Source organism: Stomoxys calcitrans, chromosome 2 (genome assembly GCF_963082655.1).
Source record: "Stomoxys calcitrans chromosome 2, idStoCalc2.1, whole genome shotgun sequence".
In the NCBI taxonomy this organism is placed as follows: domain Eukaryota; kingdom Metazoa; phylum Arthropoda; class Insecta; order Diptera; family Muscidae; genus Stomoxys; species Stomoxys calcitrans.
In genome coordinates, this window is record NC_081553.1 from 69105758 (window position 1) to 69127984 (window position 22227).

Sequence of the window (22227 nt, forward strand, 5' to 3'; positions counted from 1 at the left end):
CAGACCAACCTACATAATCGGTTTCAAAAAATCGGTTCAACCGTTATCGAGTCTATACCATCGCCCATCTCTTTTCATGTGTTTATTTCTAGAGTTTTGAAGGTGGGAAACTCCCCTTGAAACCCCAGCCAAAATTTGGATACCAAATTTTTGTTCTCGGATTACTATAAGAGTGCTAAAAATATTTCGCATACAAAAACCATTCACAAATCCTTCTCATATTCATAAAATGTGCCGATCGGCCTATATGTCCGTTAAAGGGGATGAGGCGTTTTACATGTCAGACCGTCCACTTGAATCTGGATCACCTTCTTCAATTGCATGTCATTTTGCATTTTTCCCCACAGGATTTATTACTACTTGAAAGCTTATCCTTAAGAAACTCATTTTGGATTGTTTATCTGCTCAAAATATGCCTATTAAATGCAATATGTAACACACATACATGCCTATAGGTATGTGTTAGGTTTGCATGCTCACTCTGTGAAACTTACTGGGGCCATACAAACCCAGCTTCATTTATAATCAAAAATTGTTGTTTTTTTTTCATTTTTGAACCAGTTTAGTCACTTTATAATGTGTAGTGAATGTGTGAGAACTTTGCTCAGATCTCAAGCTCACACAATTGAAAAATGAATACACAAACAAACAACAACAAAACAAACCTTGGCAATTCAATGGAGCTAAAGATAGCGAGAAAGAGAGTAGCAGAGAGCAAAACAAAGTCACATGTTTGGTTACATGATTACGGATGCAATATCACTTCCGCATTATTCTTCTTGTGAGTGGAGGTAACGCAACGACGACGACGACGGCTACGTTGAATGCATGTTGTTGCATGATCTTGCATTGCTGCAGCATTTTGCTACCACAGCGCAGGCAAGCCAACATGCACACATTCTCACACATCGAATGCGAACACTTTGGTGCGGTGAGTGGTGAGTGAGGTAAGGGGGCTTTCTTCGTATTCTCTGGTTTTTGTTGGGGCATCAATCGCGTTTTGTTGTTGTTGCGCCGATGTGACGTAGTTGATTGTAGGCTTATAATAAATGTTTGTTTGGCTAGAGTCATTGCTGTTGCTTGCTTAGTATTGGCACTGTCTTGTCGGCATTTTGGTGCCCAGAGTATTCGATCAAACTTGTTTTAGACGTTGGCCCAAAGTCATTGTATGTAAGAGCAACCTACAGCAGCAAGAGCATATTTTATTGTGTTTATGTTTTGTGAAAACAGCTGTTTTTTATTTGAGCGCAGTTGGGCAATAAAGAGCCAATTTAAAATTAACTCTCTTAAATTTTTAAAGGTTTTACTTTTTAAGTTCTCAGTTTTACGAGCTGTGTTGGCCTTTATTATTGTTTGCCAAACATGAAATCAAAACGACTCTTAGGCGTGGGAAAAGAAGTAATGAATTCTTATTGAAATTTATAAAATACTAGCTGATCTGGTGGGTGATACTAGACCCTGAAATGCCTATTTCAAAGCTGGTGCCCAATGCATCAAGACTTTTAGGGTCTTAGATTCTTCTTGATTCCACATTATTAGATGTGGTTATACATATATCGAATAAACTCTCATACATTGGGTATTTATCGAGAATTTACCGAGTGAGTACCTAATAAAGGGTGATTTTTTTGAGGTTAGGATTTTCATGCATTAGTATTTGACAGATCACGTGGGATTTCAGACATGGTGTCAAAGAGAAAGATGCTCAGTATGCTTTGACATTTCATCATGAATAGACTTACTAACGAGCAACGCTTGCAAATCATTGAATTTTATTACCAAAATCAGTGTTCGGTTCGAAATGTGTTCATTCACCGTAACGTTGCGTCCAACAGCATCTTTGAAAAAATACGGTCCAATGATTCCACCAGCGTACAAACCACACCAAACAGTGCATTTTTCGGGATGCATGGGCAGTTCTTGAACGGCTTCTGGTTGCTCTTCACTCCAAATGCGGCAATTTTGCTTATTTACGTAGCCATTCAACCAGAAATGAGCCTCATCGCTGAACAAAATTTGTCAAAATTTGAACACATTTCGAACCGAACACTGATTTTGGTAATAAAATTCAATGATTTGCAAGCGTTGCTCGTTAGTAAGTCTATTCATGATGAAATGTCAAAGCATACTGAGCATCTTTCTCTTTGACACCATGTCTGAAATCCCACGTGATCTGTCAAATACTAATGCATGAAAATCCTAACCTCAAAAAAATCACCCTTTAGATACACAATAAGAAGGAATTTTTTGTGTAGATGCCCCCTGTTATACATTTTGAAAGACTCACATGTTAACTCTCATTTAACTCACCCCGGTATGAACTCTACTCCCAAATACCTTTCATTTATTGTCCCTATCGCTACATGTCCGACTTGGAGTTTTTTTTTTTTTTTTGGTGCATGGCGACCCCCAGACATTTGTTTGATGAATTGAATTTGGTTCATCCTCCCAAAGACCTTTCATTTAAGTCCCATATTTTTTCAAACGGGCTTCATGCCTGTTTGGTTGTTTTTCTTTACAGGGTAGACCGGTCCCAAAACACTTGGTCCCTTGTTTGGACGTCAGAATCTTTCTGATGTTGCCGCTGTTCCTTAGTGGAATGTTCATGGGCAAAATTTGCATTTGAATCTTTCTCTAATTTTATATACCTTTCATTTGAAACCCACCGTGGGGCAGTATTTCCGCCTGTCAACCTTTGAAGCTGAACGCTTGGATCCGAATCCTAGCGAGAGCACCAGGAAAAAATTTCAGCGGTGGTTATCCCCTCCTAATGCTGACGGCATTTGTGTGGTACTATACAATGTAAAAAATTCTCCCCAAAGAGGTATCACACTGCGACACGCCGCACAGTGGGAGAAAATCGGGAAAAAAACTAGTGAAAAAATATTCCGTGTGAGAACGGGTAAAGATATCTCTTTGAAATTTGAGGTTAGAGCTGAGGTGTTAACAAGATAGTGTGCAAAAACTCAAGGCCCTAGGTTGTCAGGGCGCTTTTTTGAACAGGCCCCTAAATTTGGTCACCTCAATATTTCGAAATATTGTTCGGGCTTGTTTCACAGCCGTACTGAAGACTGCACCATCTGATGCAATGAATTTAATGGTACGCCCTAAGCCACTGGAAATTGTGGCGAGACAAATTGCTGCGCTGTGAGTGTGCCTTTAAACAATGCCCGAAGTTGCAGGCAGTGATATAAGGATACCATCAGTATTCATATATCACTATTCATGTCACTATTCCTGATAGAAATCATTGAAACAAATTATCCCTGGTGGAGGCCACCGTAGCACAGAGGTTATCATGTCCACCTATGACGCTGAACGCTTGGGTTCGAATGTTAGCGAGATCATCAGAAGAAATTTTCAGCGGTGGTTTTCCCCCTCCTAATGCTGGCAACATTTGTGAATTACTATGCCATGTAAAATTTCACTCCAGAGAATTGTCGCACTGCGGCACGCCGAGGAGGCCCCTTATTATTGAGCTTAAACTTGAATTGGACTGCACTCACTGATATGTGAGAAGTTTGCCCCTGTTCCTTAGTGGAATGTTCATGACCGAAATTTGCAATTACATTAACCCTGGTAAAAATTTTACATAGACTTCTATACGGATGGTTTCAAACTAGATGGCCAGGTGATGATTGGTTACCCGACCACCGTTGCATGTGTCAGTCGGATATCCCTGCAATCAAGGAGGTGGTGATGGAAAATGTAATATCATAACGACTATTGGCATACATATCTTCTCGGACAGCCAGGCAGCAATTAAATCTCTGGAGAACGTATTTCTGAATTCGAAAACCGCCACCAACTGTCGCAGATCTCTCAAAGAGAACGGTTTAAAATTCACCTGTTCACCTGTGTGGTGCCGGGCCACAGAGATATCCCAGGAAATTGAAGAGCAGATTAGGAACTACCTTACACATTCCAGGGGAACTGGAATCTGTGGTCCTGCCTTTAGCGATATGTAAATTAGTTGTTCAGGATCAGGCCCAAATGGCAACGAGTGACAGATGGTCACAAATGTGGCCTAATCAAGACTTGAAGAGGTCTATCGCTTTGCTGTCGCAGGATAGAACAGACGTCTCAGCCACTGTGCCAGTAATGACAGGTCACTATCTGATCGGCAAACATGCTGACAGACAGTTGCCAGTAACGACTTTTGCCAATCTGTGAGGACGTCGAGGAAGAAGAGATTATAGAACATCTGCTGTGAGTGTGTCCCGCACTGACAATCAGAAGGAGTTCCACTTTAAAGTCTCATTTCTTATCTGATTTAGCGGATGTGAACATCAGGCCGACACGGGATAACTATGAGCACCACACAGGCTGGAACTTTGAGCTCAGACTTGTGTGGTGTTCATCTTTATCACGGGAAGCTTAGCTGAAAGCTACTGGGTTGTGGATATTGAAAAGCTTCTTTTTTATGCGGAGTTGCTGCAAATAAGGCCACGGGCAGTCAGCGTCTCAGTGAGGGATCAGGTGGCACTGGATTTTAATTAAATACTGAGTGCCAATGATACTCGAGATAACAAGCCGAGTTATTGGCACCTTAAATGACCAATGGCCAACATCAACGTCTGTTCCCATGTTAGTGGCGGCTGTAGGCGACCGTCGGCTCTTGGTGCAAGCGGCTCGCGACATCGAGGGATACATGTGCGATTCCACAAAACCCATGCCGTTGGGACGCTGGACTAGTAACTCGCCCACGGAAAACTGTAAGAATCACTATGAGAAACATAGGAATAGTAAAAATGGACCCCACTTAATTTGACGACAAACGTCGCATGATTTTGGGGATCTTCTCTCAATAGAGGAGGAGCAGTATCCGCATAGACGGATGTATTGGAAAAGTACAAGGCAGAAGTAACCGCCTCACAGGAAATGCCATGGACCGAGAATGGCGTCACAACAACACCAAACGGTGACGAACTTTTCTATAGTTGCCATAACACGAGGCATGCATTTGGCTGTGGATTTGTGGTAAGTCGAAAACTGAAATACCTTGTCTCCAGCTTTACTCCGGTGGATGAGAAACAAGCCACAATCCACACTAAAACCAAATTCTTCAACGTCAGCCTTATATGTGGCCATGCCCCGACGGAAGACAAGGACGAGCAGACCAAGAATATTTTCTACGAGCGCCTGGAGAGAGAATATGACCGCCGCCCCGCCCATGATATTAAAATCGTTGTGGAAGATTTTAATGCGAAGATTGGGAAGGAAGTCATCTTTGGTCCAACAGTCGAAAATTTCAGCCCCCAAGAGATAACGTCCGATAATGGGTTGAGGCTAATAGATTGACAGCCATCGATCAAAACACGAGAAACCAAATTGATCACGTTGTGATAGATGGACGGCATTCATCCAGCATGTTAGATGTACGATCGATCCGTTGAGCGAAAATAAATTCGAATCATGACCTTGTTGTAGCAAAGGAACGCACCCGTTTGAGTATGGCGAGAAAAAGACGATCTGAAACTCCACGGAAGCTGGATATTAAAAAGCTGAAAAAAACAACGGCATACTGCTTGACGAAGATACTCTTTGTCTCGATGATATACGCGTAGGGGCAAACCATTGCCCACTCCATGGAAATGCCGCGAAATCCGTACTTGGGTACCGAAAGCCTCCTCCAAGAAACCCCTGGTACGACCGAAAGTGTCGAAATGCTACTGAAGCCGAGAGTGCGGCATTAAAGAGCGACCCTGCAACCAGTAGCAACACGCCATATAAACGAGAGGTACCGAGAGAAAAAGGAGAGAGGCGAAACCTATATTTGCCTAAAAGAAAGAGGACATGGAAAGACTTGAGTTTGAGCGAATTGAGGTGTACAGGAATTCAGAAAGAAAGTCCAGAAATTTGACCAAAGAACCAAACATCAAACCGATGACTTTGGTGCAGGCACATCCTCCTGCAGAGACAAAGAAAGAAATCTAGTAACTCGCACAGATAGTATGCTGAAGATATGGAAACAAAAATTTTACCCAACTGCTAGTGTTCTACGATGTCGGCGAAGAGGATACCGCAGAACCAATCCCTGATGATGGTATAGAATGTTTACCTCCTAGTCAGAAGAGGTCCAAGTAGCAGTGAGCCGACAGAAGAACAACAAGACAGCAGGAGCCGACGGATTGCCCGCTGAACTATTTAAGACCGGACTTTGAAGCGTATCGTGTCAAAGATTAAAACCTAAAGTCAATGAGATAATTGGGCCCAATCAATGCGGCTTTAGACCCGGCAAATCCACCCTAGACCAGATATTCACACTGCGCCAAATCCTGGAAAAGACCAGAGAAGTACAAATCAATGACTGCAAAACCGCCTTCGATAGCCCTGTTCGTTCAAAGGTATTTCAAGTCATGTCTGAGTTTGGTGTTCCTGCAAGGGGCACGCCCTCTGTAGGGCGACACTTGTTAATACACGTTCCTCAGTAAGAATAGGACAGAATCTCTCCGAACCATTCAATATCAAACGAGGTTCCAGACAAGGAGACAGCATATTCTGTGATCTGTTTTATATCCTGCTGAAGAAGATTATAGGAGAAGCAGATGTGAATAGATATGGCACACTACTTACAAGCAAAAAAAATGCTACTCGCCTATGCCGACGACATCGACATCATAGGATGGTAACTCCATCCTTTGAAATAATCGAAAGAGAATCTTTAAAATGGGTCTGGCAGTAAATGAAAATAAGATAAAATGGATGGTTTCAACTCCCAAAACGTCCTGTACAACCGATCAGATAAAGAAATTGGAGGAAGTTGGGAACCACAAATTTGAGATAGTCAGCAACTTTGTCTACCTCGGCACCGCCGTAACCGAAAAGAATGACACCAGTTTTGAGATAAAGCGAAGAAGAATACTGGCAAACAGATGCTACTTTGGATTAAGTAAGCAGTTTAGAAACAAGGCCATCTCTAGACCGACGAAGACTACACTTTAGAAGACACTGATACTATCCGTGTTGTTATATGGTTCTGAGGCATGGGTACTTGTGAAAGCAGACGAGGCAATGTTTAGTGTGTTGGAGAGAAAGATTCTTCGTAAAATATATGGAGCAGTTTGCGATGATGGAGAATATAGGCGACGTATGAACCACGAGCTGTATGACGACGATAGCATAGTTACACGCATCAAAATACAACGGCTGCGTTGGCTAGCTCATGTTGTCAGAATGGATGAAGAAGCTCCAGCGAAGAAGTCTTTTGAAGGCAAACACGGTGGTACACGCAAACCGGGAAGACCAAAAGCCTGATAGAAAGATCATGTGTTGGGAGACACCTCGAAACTTGGTGTCCGATATTTTAGAATGAGCGCAGAAGACCGAGGCACTTGGAACGCTATTCTACGTTTAGCTAGTGGGACAAATGCTCTGTCATAGCCAGTTAAAATTAAAAAATTTTAATATAAAGGTAATATTTTTCACCAAAGGGAATGTTTCCTTAAATATTCGGTTGCCCAAAAAGTAATTGCGGATTTTTTAAAAGAAAGTAAATGCATTTTTAATAAAATTTAGAATGAACTTTAATCAAATATACTTTTGTTACACTTTTTTTCTAAAGCAAGCTAAAAGTACCAGCTGATAACTGACAGAAGAAAGAATGCAATTACAGAGTCACTAGCTGTGAAAAAATTTGTCAACGCCGAATATATGAAAAATCCGCAATTACTTTTTGGGCAACCCAATAGTTGGAATATTGATCTTCTTTAAATTAAGTTAGCTAATCTCGGGCTTGAATATTTAAAATTTAAACAATAAACACCTAAGCGCTGTTAAATATATTTATATAATATGTTTGTTTGCCAAATCAATGCATTTGATATACCAATTACCTTAGTGTCTCTTTAATCTAAATTTCGAAGCCTTGGAAGTTACCCTACCATATTCACATCACAACTGGTTTGAGTGGGAATATTGTGGACTTTTTTTTTATTCCCTGAAAATAAAATAATTCCAAAGACACTTACCATCAAGCCAATCTTGCACGTCTTCCAGCAGCGTAAGTGGCTTGGAAATGGACAAGTATGTATGAACAAATAATCACTTTAAGTTGAGAACATTACACCGCAAACATATCATTACCTACGTGTTTGTTGTTGTTGTTATTGTTGATATTGCTATTGCTTCGGTTGTTAAAATTGAAGGCGTTTTCAGACTCTGCACACCACGAGTCATAAGTTTTTGAATACCCAAGAAATTTTTAAAAAAGCCCAAAAAATTTTTTTTCAATTTTTTTTTTTTTTGCTTTCAAAACAAAGAAGACAGTCAGCCGAATGAGAAGAAAGACTACAGCAACCTATGGATACATAAATTACCGAAAAGACACTTAAATACATACGTGTATCTGCATATGGGAGTCAAACCTGACCATTTACAGCAAGAAAAAAAGCCTACAGGCTTTCTTTCTACTTTGTAAAAGCAACTTCACATTCACACAATCGCTCTCAAATGTGGCCAAATCTTTTGGAAATATGTAAAATGTTGAAGAAACCAAAACGAAAAATAAAATCCTATGGGAGAAGGGGAAAAACAACGCTAAGAGAGGACAGACGCAGATGAAGGGTATCATATCAACCTTATTACAAGAGACAAGTAATGGCATGAAGCAGAAACCAAGAAGTCGATTTCCAAAATGCCAACCACCAACCACCAGCCAACAGCTATCACCAAAAAGACCTGAAGAACATTTTAGGTTGATTGGATGAATGATCATCCTCCAACAAAAAAAAACCCCAACGAAATATATATACCAGTACTCATTATGTATGCAAAGAAAACCCAAATCAAACTGAAGAAGAAATGATCGGGTGAAATGAGGTTAATAAAAGACCAGCCAAAAAAAAGAAATATTTGCACAGTATTTAAAAAAATACAATTGCAAATTTTTTAAATTTCTTAAATTGATTTAGGTTTTATTGAAGACTAGCTGGACAGGGCCGCTCCATTGCGCCTTCTTTCACTCTCTTATTTTATCTGTGCCTTATAGTGGTGCGAGGGTGCTGGTACGGCCTTTCAGATATTTCGCCCCATTGTGGATATCTTATTGGTAATCTGCTCCCAAACAAATTTCATTTAAACCTTATATTGCTATGGTCCGTAAATATGTTCGGTATGGTGAAATTTTTGAGGGTGATGTGGACCCCATATACCAGATTCGTGGTAGTATGAAATACCTTTCATTTGAGCCCCATATTGTCATTATTGGTTTATATTTCCATGTGGCGGGCTTTGCAGGTGGAGCGGTCCCCCTACATATCCACCTTAAATAACGATACAAAACTTCTGTTTTTTTAGTTATTATAATCAAATTAAATTTTGTTTAATCGCCCTACCCATCTCCTTAGTTTCGCGTTTTTCAAAATAGGGTAAGGGGGGGCGGACCCTCCCCTTACCCTATTTTGGATGTTAGATCTACTTCATTCTCTTGGTTTTGGTTTTGCCCCGTAAGTGGATATCAGCTTCATAAACCACTTCTTAAATCCACATCTGAGCCCCTCTTTGTCATATTCCACAAAAATGTCCAGTTTGAGGGGAATGTAAGGTGGGGCGGCCATCTACGCACTTAACCCTGAAAAATATCAGAATCGTGCTCTACTCTCAAATTTCTTTTATTTGAGCCCCAATTGCCATGGGTTTGGGGGGGAGTTTAAGGGGTGAGATGACCCCCAAACACTTGGCCTCAAATTGGATATCAAATTATTGTAGTTTTCTACTATCAAATACCTTTTATTTATTGCCATAGTAGGCAAACTTGGCCGGTTTGAAAGAAGGAGTTTGGAGGGCGGACCCAGATATTGATATCATCATCGTGCTAAAGCTCGATTTTACACACAATAATTAATTTTTATACCCTCCACCATAGGATAGGGGTTTTCTAATTTCGTCATTCTGTTTGTAACACCTCGAAATATGCGTCTGAGGCCCCATAAAGTATATATATTCTTGATCATCATGTTATTTTAAGTGGATCTAGCCATGTCCGTCCGTCTGTATGTCGATAGCACGCTTACTTTCGAAGGAGTAAAGCTACCCGCTTGAAATTTTGCAGAAATACTTTTTATTAGTGTAGGTCAGTTGGAATTGTAAATGGGCAAAATCGGTGCATGTTTTGATATAGCTGCCATATAAACCGATCTCTGGTCTTGACTTCTTGAGCCTCTAGAGGGCGCAATTCTCATCTGATTTGACTGAAATTTTGCACGTGGTGTTTTGTTATGACTTCCAATAACTATGCTAAGTATGGCGCAAATCGGTATATAAGCTGATATAGCTGAAATATAAACCGATCTGGGATCTTGACTTCTTGAGCCTCTAGAGGGCGTAATTGTCATCCGATTTGGCAGAAATTTTGAACAACGGCTTCTCACATGACCCTCAACATACGTGTCTAATATAGTCTGAATTGATCCATAGCTTGATATAGCTCCCATATAAACCTATCTCCCGATTTTTCATCTTGAGCCCCTACAAGGCGCAATTCTTATATATATTCTCGGCCGTCCTACATGAGAGTTTGGTGTAGCTTTTATCGGAAAGAGAGGGTCGCTCCCCCTGACGCTAAGACCCAAAAGAACATTCATTTGAGTCCTTTTTTGTCGCGATATAAAAGTCTGCTAAACGGCAAGACGGCTGGACGTGACTCAGATTCTTAAATCTTTATATCTATATAAGATTCGAACTCTTCTGACATAGACCTTTCCTTAAATTCACATATTATTTATTTGAGTCCTACCATTTCTATTGATGGGTATTAAGTGGCTGGGCTGGTCCCAGACTCTATCCCAAATATGTTTACCAGATTCGTAGTCAACTCCTAAAGACTTTTTATTTGATACCCATTTTGTGATGTTGGACATTTAGGCCCGTTTAAGGGGTTTTGGGGTTGGGGTGGCCCCGTAGACACCTTTGAACAAATTCTTATAACAGATGTGTACTCAACTTCCAATCACTTTTCATTTAATATCCACATTGTCCCAATTGGTATTTGGGGGATTTTGGGGGTTGGGGAGGCTCCTCAACATTTTGGGCGAAATTCGTGTACCAAGTTCGATCTCTACTCTTAAATACTTTTCGTTTGATACCCATATTGTTCTAATCGGTAAACTTGCCCATGTGGGGGGTTTTGGGAGGTGGAGAGGCCCCTCAGACACCAAGAAATAAATTTGTATGTCAGATTTGTACTCTACTTTTAAATACCTTTAATTTAATACCCATATTGCCCAAAGCGATAAAAGTGTCCTGTTGGCCAGTGTTTTTGGGGGTGGGGGACTCCCCCAACACTTAGTGTCGGGGGATACCCATATTGTCCCAATCGGTATACATGTCCGTTCGGGTGGGTTTTGGGATAGGGCGTCCCCCCTAGGTTTTTTGACCCCAAAATTGTATACCAATTTCTTATTTTTGCATTAAATCGGTGCACCCATCTCCGAAATCTGACGTTTTTGAAAATTAAGGTAAGTGGGAGGGTACAAGGAAAGTTTGCAAGATTATCGTCATTGGAGAAAATCAACTTTGTCAATATTGAGCCTATGCCAATGCAGATTTGTCTATGAACACTACAATGTCATCTCATCGTCATCAAGAAAACTCTAACAGTAATCATTTTGGGGGATTCCCATGCGCATTGTCATAGAACTCATCGCGCAGTGCCCATTTATAACTCCTGTTAGGGTACTTAGTGACCACTTGCCGAAAGTAAACAGTTCGTCCTCCTTTTTCGGTCGATGCCACGATAGAGTCCTATCGATTCGCCAGCTTTATATCGATTTCCATCTTACCATCACTTTCGTATTGCCTTCCTTTTTACTAGATTTGTTAGTTCCGTAAACGACATTCCTCTGGAAGCCACTCCAACTACAGTTTGGAACCATCAGTGACCATGTGACCATGACCATGTAGTTCCTTTATCGGTCTGTCCATCCTCAAACACAGCATCCGCTGCCCGGCAGCAAGGGCCGGGAAAGCGAATCCTGTAGTTCCTTTATCGAATCCGTTTCATTGACCGATAGTCTGAGCCTTCAGCATTTCCTCCAACATCCATTGAATCCAAAATGAAACTATGGCAATTAGCGTCCTTCTCAACCATGTGAAGTTTTTTCAGTCTAGGCATAATCCACAGTTCTAAATATGCAACTCAATAAGTTGCGGTGTAGAGATCACATCCTTCCGGTGATTTTCGTGTAGATAAGGTTAGGATGAAAAGAGGGTGCGGATATCAGTCCTCCCCATGCCACTATGGACATACACCTACGCCAGTAATCAGCTTGTTGTGCGCTCTAAACAATAAAAAGTAACCTCGAAAAAAAAAAAATTTAAGTCAGGAATTTCGTGCTGTTTACAAAATCCCTAATTGTTTTCATTCCACGCGCCTTAGTTAGTTTATGACTGGTATTATGTCCCCACTTAAGTGTCTGTTAGTCGCGAAAGTCGGTCAATGACATAGGAAAGCTCCAACGTCTCATTATCTTCCCCGCATGCCTTACACATGCTATCACTTGCCTCACCGATTTTGCATAAGTGAGCTCATAGTCCTGTGTGTCCTGTTATGATACAAATAGCTATACTGACCTGAAGTGAGCTCGTAGTCCTATGTGTCCTGTTATAAAACTGAAAGCTTTCCTGATCTCCTGCTTGTTTTTTTAGTAATAGCCTCGTCTTCTCACAATCCGAATCTCCCCATAGGATTTTCTTCGTCCTTCCGACCATTTCGCTGTTCCGTGTTAAGAGCGTTCGCATTATGTATTATGGTCAGGTAGTCTGATATCAGTCCCTGGCCCACACTGTTCTCTAGCTTTGATCCATCCTTGTAACATGTTCATCCAGACTGTGCCGCTGACAGCAGTGCCTCGCAGTCGACCTCAAGTGTCGTCTCTGATATCCGATCGGAAGCCTCTGCCCTTCCTTCCAGGTTTCCTATCGTCGCCTCGCTTATATGAACTCCCATCCTCTATCCATTCTCCCATGCCTTTTAGTCTCATAGCCGCAATGGCTGCTTCAAACTTAATTCGTATGTCTATGGGTCGGATATTTAGAATAGTCTCCAGCGCCCTAGTGGGCGTTGTCTTCATCGCCCACCTATTCCAAGACAACATGTTCTTTGAACCTGTTGTACTTTTCTCCATCGCCGTCCACCAAACTATTGAGGCATAAGTAAGTATTGGTCTATTCACGCTCCTCTAGAGCCAGTGGACTATACTCGGTTTCAGGCCCTATTTCGAGCCTACGGCCCGTCGACATAATGCACAACATCTGTGAGCCTTCTCGGCTCACAAATTTCCAGTTCAGTTTCCTGTCCAAGATCACTCCCAACTCCCAAGCGTTGATCGACCGTCCCTCTGTCCGTCTGTCTGCTTGGCGAAAACTCGAAATATAGGTAGGCGCTTCAAATTTTGCACATATACTAAATCTTTGCACGTCTCGTGTTGTTGTCTACCAACAACTGTGTCGGGTATGTTCAAAATCGGTATGTTACCTGATGCTGTATCAGCCATATAAACTGATCTGCCATATCTTAGATCTAATTTGAACGTTTTTATACCCACTTGATCTAGCTCATACAATCCGTGGGGTACATTAGATTAGCCCGGCCGAACTTAACTCACTGTTACTGTTTTTACAGTACTTTTGGGGTTTTTGACAGCTTTGGTGGTTGGTTAACTTCCAACTTGGTCTAAATCTTCCTTAGGCTTAGACTTCTTTAGACTGACAGTCGGAAAGCTTCCACACCGAAGAAACATCGGCGATAGACCCTATTCTCCTCGTTTTTATGAAGATCCCATATAAGCCATTCTTTCAGGAGATCCTGGATGGGGCAATTTGCATCCGATTTGTTTGTGTTAATGTGATGGAAATTTTTCTTTCTTTGAAAATTTTCTTTGCTATTCATGTCTATCGAAACACTGTGCCTCCGGTTGTAATGTTGCACTACATTTTGAAAACAAGAAATTAATGCAAAGCTTTCCAAACTCCCTTGGGAGGAATATTCGCAAGAAATGAATGAAAGAGAATTGCCATTACATTGCGATCAAGATAAGGATAACGATCGTTCACATCGTCCTCCTCATCATCATCATCATCGATGTGGTTGCTGTGCGTATAGCAACTCAAGAAATTAATGTTCGACTTACAGCCAAATAAGAAAAGAAAACCTGTAAATCGACCATTCAACCAACCAGGTCAGAGAAAGGTGATTGCATTCGGTGGGTGAACTTTAAATTCCATGCAATAAGGAAATATCGGCCAAATGGGGGGAAAAAAAACTTGACAACAATGCGTAAAATAAGTTGGAAATATAAAATCAAAACTAAGAGGGCAAATGTAATGGGAAGTTTCCAAAGCCATTGTTAGTTATACTAGGGTGAATCGACAAGGATATCGTAAAAAAACTTAAAATTTGGAAAAAAAAAATTTTAACAATTTATAAATTGTAATTAAAACCAAGATCGGCCAAGCCGAATCTTGAGATCCCACCACCATGGATTCTGCTAAAAATTTATATAAAAAACCAGTAAGGAAGGGCAAAAGTCGGGCGGCGCCGACTATATAATACCCCATAAGCACAATGTTAGGGGCTATATCAAATTCTGAACCAATTTTGATGGACCTCGGCGAGCAAATATGTTCAAACTGTAATAACTATGGTTGATGACAAATAACAACATTATTGCAAATTACCCAAAATATGACGACATACATATGGGAGCTATATCTAATTCTGAACCAATTTCGAGCAAACTTCTCAGTTAATGTGGTTGTCATCGAGGAAAGCCTTGTGCAAAATTTTGGCAAGATCAGAACAATGCGCTTGCAGAAAAAATCTGGCGACATATGTGACAGCTATATCTAAATCTGGGTCAATTTCTATGAAAGTCACTAGAAATATCGAGAGTCATAAGAAAATCCTTCCTGCAAAATTTCGATAAATCGGTTAAAAAATTAGCACTTTCTTGCAATATTTCTCAAAATCGGACAAACATAGATATGGGAGCTATACCTTTATCTGAACCGATTTCGAGCAAACTTTTTCAATACTGTGGCAGTGACAGCAATTTTAATGTCATTTTCTACTCGCAAATAGCTTTCATTTGAGTCCCATATATCCATGGTCGGCTAATATGCCCATTTGGGGGGTTTTTTGGGGAGGACACCTCCCATTAACTTCATTGGACTTCATTTTTTTTTTTGTCGTATTTGTAATCTACTCCCGAATACCTATCATTATACCCACCACAATGGGGTTGGGGGGTGACTTATCTAGTCATTCCGTTTGTAACACCTCTGAATATTCGTCTGAGACCGCATAAAGTGTATATTCCCGATCATCTCGACGTTAGGAGTCGATCTAGCCATGTCCGTCCGTACGTCTATCGATATCACGATAGAGGTCGAACGCGTAAAGCTAGCTGCCTGAAATTTTGCACAGATACTTTATATGGATGTAGGTCATTGAGGATTGCAAATGCGTCATATCGGTTCAGATTTAGATATAGCTCCCATATAAACCGATCTCACGATTTGACTTCTTAAGCCCCTGGAAGCCGCAATTTTTGTCCGATTTGGTTGATATTCTGCACATAGTGTTCTGTTATGACTTCCAACAACTGTGCTAAGTACGGTCCAAATCGATTTATAACCTAACATAGCCCCCATATAAACCGATCTCCCGATTTGACTTCTTGAGCCCCTGGAAGCCGTAATTTTTGTCCGAAATTTTGCATGTAGTGTTTTGTTATGACTTCCAACAACTGTGCTAAGTACGATCCAAATCGGTTTATACTCTGATATAGCTTCCATGTAAACCGAACTCCCGATTTGACTTCTTGAGCACCTGGAAGCCGGAATTTTTGTCCGATTTGGATAAAATTTTTCACGTAGTGTTCCCTTTTGACTTCCCACATTTTCCGCATCGGTCTGTAAGTTTATATAGTTCCATATAAACCGCCGATTGACTTTTTTTGTTCTTACAAGCCGCAATTTTTGTCCGATTTGGCAGAAATTTTGCATGCGGTATTCTGTTATGACTTCCAACAAACGTGCCAACTACGGTCCAAATCAGTCTATGACTTGATATAGCTCCCGGTCCTCCGATCATCCTTGTTCGGTTCCTAGAACCTTAAATTTTTGCTGGTTTCCCAGAAGTTTGGTATGCCGAATAAAATTTTGCCCTTCAAATAAATTCATTTGTACAAATTTTTATCAAAATCCATGGTGGTGTATTGCCAAGATTCGGCCCGGCCGAACTCAGCACACTAGTACTTGTATGAGTCTCTTATTGACATGAACATCCAATATGTCTTTTTGGGGGAGTTTTGGGATTAGACTCAAATTTTAATATCATATTCGCATTCTTCTCTCTAATATCTTTCATTTGGTACCCATATTGTCCCAATCGGTCCGCTTTTGATTTTGGGTGGTGTTTTTGGCATAAAGGGGTGGGTCCGCCCAATTCCGATATCGAAAAATTATATAGCTTATGTTTGCTTTCAGATCAACCTACACAATATGCGAAAATTTCGAGAAAATCGGTTCTGCCGTTTTTCAGTATATGACACAAACAAATCGAGTGCCATATAGCCATGCTTGGCTAATGTGCCAATTTGTGGCGGTTTTGGGGGATAGGTGGACCCTCTTTATTTCGATCTGAATTTGTATCCCAAATTCGTAATCTACTCTCTAACACGTTTCATTTCAGCCCCATATTGACGCGAACGTCCAATATGTCTATTTGGGGGAGTTTTGGGATTAGGGCGGCCGCCTGCTTAGACTCAAATTTTAATACCGTATTCTACTCTCCAATATCTTTCATTTGATACCCATATTGTTCGGATCGTTTCACTTTTGAATTTGGTTGGTGTTTTTAATTTGATATGTCAGATTCGTAATCAACTTCTGAATACCTTTTATTTGAGTCCCATATTGACATGAACGTTCAAATTGTCAGCTTGGAGGAGTTTTGGGGTTAGGGCGACCTCCTGGGAACTTACTTAATATTTCAAACTATATTCGTATTCTACTCTTCAATACCTTTCATTTGGTACCCATAGGTACCCTTTTGATTTAGAGTGGTGGTTTTGGGATAAGGGGGAAGGTCAGTCCCCCTTTCGATATTAAAAAAATATTATAGCCTATGTTTCCTACAAGACCAACCTACACAATCTGTGAAAATTTTAAGGTAATCGGTTGAGCCATTTTGGAGTCTATACGGAACCGACAAACAAATGTTGAATTCGAATAAAAATTGCGTCCTTTAGGGGCTTAAGCAGTAAAATAGGCAGATCGGTTTATATGGGAGCTGTATCAGGCTATAGACCGATTCAGACCATATTTGACATGTATGTTGAAGGTCACAATAGAAGCCGTTGTACAAAATTTCAGCCAAATCGGATAATAATTGCGACCTCCTTAGGCTCAAGAGGTCAGGATTCCAGATCGGTTTATATGGCAGTTATATCAGGTTGGTTTATATGTCCGCTATATAAAATTATGGACGGATTTAAACCATTCTTGTCATTATTGTTGGAAGTCATGACGAATCTCTTTGTGCAAAATTTCAGCCAAATCGAATAAGAATTGCGCCCTCTACAGGCTCAAGAAGTCAAGATCCTAGAACGGTTTATATGACAGCTATATCAGGGTTAAGACCGATTTGAACCATACTTAGCACCCTTGTTGGAAGTCATAACAAGACACTTGATGTAAAATTCCAGCCAAATCGAATAAGAATTTCGCTCTCTCGCTGCTCAAGTAGTCAAGACCCAAGATCGGGTTTTATGGCAGCTATATCAACAGAAAACTTCATGCAAAATTTCAGCCAAATCGGATGAGAATTGCGCCCCCTACTGCCTCTAGAAGTCAAGATCCAAGATCGGTTTATATGGCAGCTACATCAGGTTATAGACCGATTTGAACCATACTTATCACACTTGTTGGAAGTCATACCAAAACACTTTATGTAAAATTTTAGCCAAATCAAATGAGAATTGCGCTCTCTAGCTGCTCAAGTAGTCAAAACCCAAGACCGGGTTTTATGGCAGCTATATCAAAACATGGACCGATTTGGCCCATTTACAATCCCAACCGACCTAAACTGATAATATATATTTTTGCAAAATTTCATCCTATGAGGGAGGGTATAAAAACTTAATTAAAAGGAAAAATAATTATTATGTATTTTTTTTATCCACCCTAATTTGCAAAGGTATTTGTAAACCGTAGCTTTCTTTATTTCGCTTTTGTGGTCGGCTTATTGTATGTGTGTTTTTCGTTGCACCTTACCTATAGGCACTTACATGCACGCACGATTTTTGTGTACTTTTGTAAAAATGTGGATTTTATGGTCTTTATTTTATTTTTTTTATTATATTTTCTTCATTTTTTTTCTTTTTTTTTGGGAGGTTAATGACCTCTACAAATGAGGGCATGCACTTTTATGTGTACCTATGGAAAGTCATCAATTGTCGTTGGTAAAGCACATTGTCATGACTGTCTTTTCACTTCTTTAGTACGATAACTTAAACAGTGGCCCAATGGATGGACCAGTAAGTTCAAGTTAAAAGGAAATTGAATTTACTTCATATGGTAGTTTTTCTAAAGAAAAAGTCCATTTGTGACTAAAATAACAAGTTGCCGAAACCCGGGATTGAACCGGGGACCTTTAGATCTTCAGTCTAACGCTCTCCCAACTGAGCTATTTCGGCTTTTCTTTAAACAGAACTACCTTACCAAATAACAAAAACAAATAGCGAGTCTTACCTAGAAACCCAACAGGTTTGACCTAAACAGGTCAAATTTAATCTTTAAATTTCGAAATACAAAATTTCGTTGAAGTTTGATATTAGTGAAATGGTTTTTATAACATATTAGTTCTAATAGAAATATTCGTCAATAATTGATTTTGATAAAAAAAAGTTGACAAAATTAGATTTTCTTTGAAATTTTTTTTATAGAAATTTGGCCACTGCTCAATTTTTGCAGAAATTTTGTTGATCATCATATCCTTTCGATAATTAAGATTTCTTAGAATATATAATTAATTGAAGTTCTGTTATGACTTCCAACAAATGTACCAAGTACGGTCCAAATCGGTCAAGAACATGACATAGCTCCATACAAACCGATCTCCCGATTTGAATTCTTGAGTCCTTACAAGCCGCAATTTTTGTCCGATTTGGCAAATTTTGGAAAATTTGCATGGAGTGTTCTGTTATGACTTCCAACAACTGTACCAAGTACGGTCCAAATCGGTCAAGAACATGACATAGCTCCATATAAACCGATCTCCCGATTTGACTTCTCGAGCCCCTGGAAGTCGCAATTTTTGTCCTATTTGGCTGAAATTTTGCAGATAGTGTTCTGCTATGACTTCCAACTACTGTTACAAGTACGGTCCAAATCAGTATATAACCTGACACAACTCCTCTATAAACCGATCTACCGATTTGATTTCTTGTTCCAACATCCATGCCAAGTATAATCCGAATCGGTATATAACCTGATATAGCTCCCATATAAACCGATCTCCCGATTTGACTTCTTGAGCCCCAGGCAGCCTCAATTTTTTCCGATTTGCACATAAAGTTCTGTCATGACTTTCAATAACTGTACAAAGTACGGTCTAAATCGGTCAAGAACCTGATATAGCTCCCATATAAACCGATTTGCCGATTTAAATTCTTGGGCCCCTGGAAGCCGCAATTTTTGTCCTATTTGGCTGAAAATTTGCAGATAGTTTTCTGTTATGACTTCCAACAACTATGCTACGTACAGTCCAAATCGGAACATAACCTGATATAGGTCCCATGTAAGCCGATGTCCCGATTTCGATTTCTTGAGCCCCTGGAAGCCGCAATTTTTGTCCGATTTGGCTGAAATTTTGCTTGTGGTGCTCAGTGATGACTTCCAACAACTGTGTCAAGTATGGTCTATATCGGTCAAGATATAGATATAAACCGATCCCCGATTTGACTTCTTAAGCCTTTACACACCGCAAATTTTGTCCGATTTGGCCGAAATTTTGCATATAGTGTTCAGTTATGACTTTAAACAACTGTGCCTAGTACGGTCCAAATCGGTCTTAACCAGATATAGCTCCCATATTTTAGCACAATCTATGGTGGTGGGTTCCTAAGATTCGGCCCGGCCGAACTTAGCACGCTTTTACTTATTAAATTATTTTTTATACCCCTCACTGAAGGATGTGGGTATATCCATTTTGTCATTCCGTTTGCAACACATCGAAATATCCATTTCCGATCCTATAAAGCATTTATATTCTTGATCGTCGTGAAAATCTAAGCCATATCCGTCCGTCAATCTGTTGAAATCACGCTACAGTCTTTAAAAATTGAGATATTGAGCTGAAACTAAGTTCCAAGATGGGCTTTATCAGAATACATCTTGATATAGCCCCCATATAGACCGATCTGCCAATTTAAGGTCTTAGGCCCATAAAAGGCGCATTTATTGTCCGCTGTCGCCGAAATTTGGAACAGTGAGTTGTGTTAGGCCACTCGACATTCTTCTTAAATTTGGCCTAGATCGATCCTGATTTGGATATAGCTGCCACATAGAACGATCTCTCGATTTAAGGTCTTGGGGCCATAGAGGCCACATTTATTTTTTGATTTTGCTGGAATTTAAGAGAGTGAGTTGCGTTAGGCATCTCGACATCCTCCTTCAATTTGGCCTAGATCGATCCTGATTCGGATATAGTTGCCACATAGACCTATCTCTCGATTTAAGGTCGTGGCGCATTTACTGTCCGATTTCGTCAAAATTTGAGACAGTAAGTTGTGTTGGGCCCTTCGACATCCTTTTTTTATTTGGCCCAGATCGGTCCAGATTTGGATATAACTGTCATATAGACCGATCTCTCGATTTAAGTTCTTGGCGCATTTATTGTCCGATTTCACTGAAATTTGGAACAGTGAGTCGTGATAGGTCCTTCGATATATTTTTTTCAATTTGGCCCAGATCGGTCCAGTTTGGTCCAGATTTGGATAAAACTGCCATATAGACTGATCTCTCGATTTAAGATCTTGGGCTCATAAAAGGCACATTTATCGTCCTATTTCTCCGAAATTTGGGATAGTGGGTTGTGTTAGGCCCTTCGACATCCTTCTTCTATTTGTCCCAGATCGGTCCAGATTTGGATATAGTTGCAAAAGGCGCATTTTTGTCCGATTTCGCTGAAATTTGGGACAGTGAGTTGCGCTAGGCCCTTCTTTTTGAAGTTCCCGATTTAAATTCTTGGCCTTATAAAAGGCGCATTTATTATCTGACTCCGCTGAAATTTGACACAATGACTTATGTTAGACATGGTTCCGATTGGTCTTTATTTAGATACTAGCTGACCCGGGCCCGCTCCGCTGCGCCTTCTTTTATTTTATGTGGGACAAAAGTTTCCTTGGAATATTTATTTTCGACAATTAAAGATCTTTTAGTGAATTACCATGCTAACTTGACTAACAGTTTAACAATATAAGTGCCTTTATCTGAATCCCACATGATCTTTATTGGTCTACGAATTTAAGTTTGGATGTAAGGTGTACTCCATTCTTAAAATACTTCATTTCAGCCCGTTATTCTCATGATGTCTGATTTAGTGGTGTTTTCGGAGAGAGGTGGTCCCCCAGATACTTGGCCCTGAAAAAATGTCAGCATCGTGCTCTTCTCTCAAATACAGTTTATTTAAACTCCATATTGCCATTGGCTTAAGAGGAGTTTGAAGGATGAGGCGTACCCAAACACATGGCCCCAAAATAGGTTATCAAATTCGTTTTCTAATCTCAAATACCTTTCATTCCAATATGTAATGGTCGAAAAATTTTTTTCCCTTTGGGGGTGTTTTGGGAAAGGGGTGATGCCCTAAATACATGGGCCCCATATTGATATGGTCGTAAATTTGTCCCCTTTGGGGAATGTTTTTGGTGAGAGGCGGCCCCCCAAACACTTTGGATATCAGATTCGTACTCAGCATGCAATTACCTTTTATTAAAGCCCCATATTCCCTTGGTCAGTAAATAAGTCCTGTTTGGGGGGTGTTTTGGGGAAGGGGTGGACCCACGGAAACGTGGTCCCACATTTGGATATCAAATTCGTATTCTATTCGCAAATACCTTTCATTTTAGTTCCATATTGCCATAGTCGGTACAAATGTCCGATTTAGGGGTGTTTTGGGGCTTAGGGGTGGTCCCCCTAGCACTTGGTCCGGCAATTGGATATCAG

General features: G+C 40.3%; 1 long non-coding RNA gene and 1 other non-coding gene across 2 annotated transcripts in view; one reads left to right on the forward strand and one right to left on the reverse strand.

Annotated features, from left to right (window-relative positions):
• The window catches only part of LOC106085706 (uncharacterized), a 234342-nt gene that overhangs the window by 195217 nt on the left and 16898 nt on the right, over positions 1-22227 (forward strand). The window lies entirely within an intron of this gene.
• Trnaf-gaa (transfer RNA phenylalanine (anticodon GAA)) lies at positions 18626-18698 on the reverse strand. Its single transcript has one exon. It is a non-coding gene; the product is annotated as a tRNA-Phe (tRNA).